Below are 2,145 nucleotides of genomic sequence, written 5' to 3' on the forward strand. Positions count from 1 at the left end.
ACTTATAGGTCCTACCTGCTACCTGTTTATACAAACAATGAGGCCAGGTGCAGAGACTCACACCTGTAATTCCTGTGCTTTGGGGGGTCAAGGCTGGAGGATCACTTGAGTCCAGGAGTTCAAGACCAGCCTGGGCAACATGGCGAAACCGCATCTCTACAAAAATAAATAATCAGCCAGGGTGGGGTGTACACCTGCGGTCCCAGCTACTCAGGAGGCTGCGATGGGAGAATCGCTTGCTCCTAGGAGGTCAAGACTATAGTAAGCTGTGATCGCACCACTGCACTCCGACCTGGACCAACAAAGACAGACTCTGACTCAGAAACAAAACCAGAAAACTAATAACACTTCAATACAAGTGTCAGTGGAACAAACATGAACACTGTAGCAGCCTGCCTCCCATTTCCCCACACCAACAGCCACTAGCCAGGACATGTGAGCTGTCCCTTCCCTCCATGAAGCTTTCCCTCTCTCCGGCTGGCCTTGGCATCTTCATCACTGCAAGCTTGCAGTGACAAGTTCTGAATAAACAGCCCCGTTGGTTCTCATCTGGGCAGCTGTCACTGATCTCCGCAAGGGCTGGGCAGGCGGATCACAAGGTCAGGATTCAAGAGCAGCCTGGCCAACACGGTGCAACCCCGTCTCTACTAAAAATACAAAAATTAGCTGGGTATGGTGGTGCACGCCTGTAATTCCAGCTACTCGGGAGGCTGAGGCAGAAGAATTGCTTGAACCAGGACCTGGGAGGCGAAGGTTGCAGTGAGTCAAGATCCAGCCACTGCACTCCAGCCTTGGCTACAGAGCGAGACTCTGTCTCAAAACAAAACAAAACAAAAAAACATTCCCCAGCCTCACTTGGCCAGGGACAAAACTCAGCAGAGAAGGTTTAGGCAAAGAAGCATACAATTAAATGGCTCTACTTGATAATTTTAGACACACCCACTGGCGCTGTGAGAAGGGGCCCGGCCAGGCATAGCGGCTCACACGTGTAATCCTGGCACTTTGGGAAGCGGAGGCAGGCAGCTTACTTGAGCTGAGGAGTTTGAGACCAGCCTGGGCAACATAGGGAGATCCTGTCTCTACAAAAAATACAAAATTACCCAGGCGAGGTGGTACACACCTGTAGTCTCAGCTACTACCTGGGAGGCTGGACCTGGGAGGTCAAGACTACACTGAGCCGTGATCACAGCACTCCAGCCTGGGTGACAGAGTGAGACCCTGTCTCAAAAATAAAAAGAGAAGGATCTTACCTCTAACCCCATTGTGCAAATCCAGCCCCCAAGTCGTCTTCTTTTTGGAAGGGGGCAAGGGAATTTTATGAAGGTGCCTCCCAGAAGGGCAGACACTCAGAGGGGGTTGCAGGACTCAGATCCTGTTTTGCTATGAAGGAAAATTAGATGGCCACTGGGAAAACAGTTCATCAGTTTCCATAAGCACAGCCCCAGCCTACGACCCACTGTTCTACTCCTAGATGTGTGTGTGTTTGTTCTGAGACGGAGTCCCGCTCTGTTGCCCAGGCTGGAGTGCAGTGGCTTGATCTCAGCTCACTGCAACCTCTGCCTACTGGGTTCAAGCAATTCTCCTGCCTCAGCCTTCTAAATAGCTGGGATTATAGGCACGCATCACCACACCTGGCTGATTTTTCTATTTTTAGTTTCGCCATGTTGGCCAGGCTGGTCTTGAACTCCTGACCTCAAGTGATCTGCCCACCTTGGCCTCCTAAAGTGCTGGGATTACAGGCGTGAGCCACCGCACCTGACCTACTCCTAGGTGTTTGCCCAAGAGAAATGAGCACACATCCACATAAAGACTTGCCTTTGGAGGTTCATAGCAGCTTTGTTCACATTAGATCAAAACCACAGTAACAGATGGACAAGCTGTGCATTCCAGCAATGAAAAGGAAGAGCCTGCTGCTGTCTGCAACAGCGTGGGTGAACTCCAAAGACACGATGCTGAGCTGAAGGAGTCGGACTTCCAGAATCACCGTGGGTCCTGTTCACGTGAAATTCCGGAACCCGAAAGCTAATTGACGGGCAGGGTATAGAGTTTCAGTTCCTCGAGCTGAGGGGCCACACAGGGCTGTGGATGTGCTTAGAGCTGAATGGTACACTTAAAAACTGGTGTGGCCGGGCGCGGTGGCTCAAG

Source organism: Cebus imitator, unplaced genomic scaffold (assembly GCF_001604975.1).
Source record: "Cebus imitator isolate Cc_AM_T3 unplaced genomic scaffold, Cebus_imitator-1.0 Scaffold66, whole genome shotgun sequence".
In the NCBI taxonomy this organism is placed as follows: Eukaryota; Metazoa; Chordata; class Mammalia; order Primates; family Cebidae; genus Cebus; species Cebus imitator.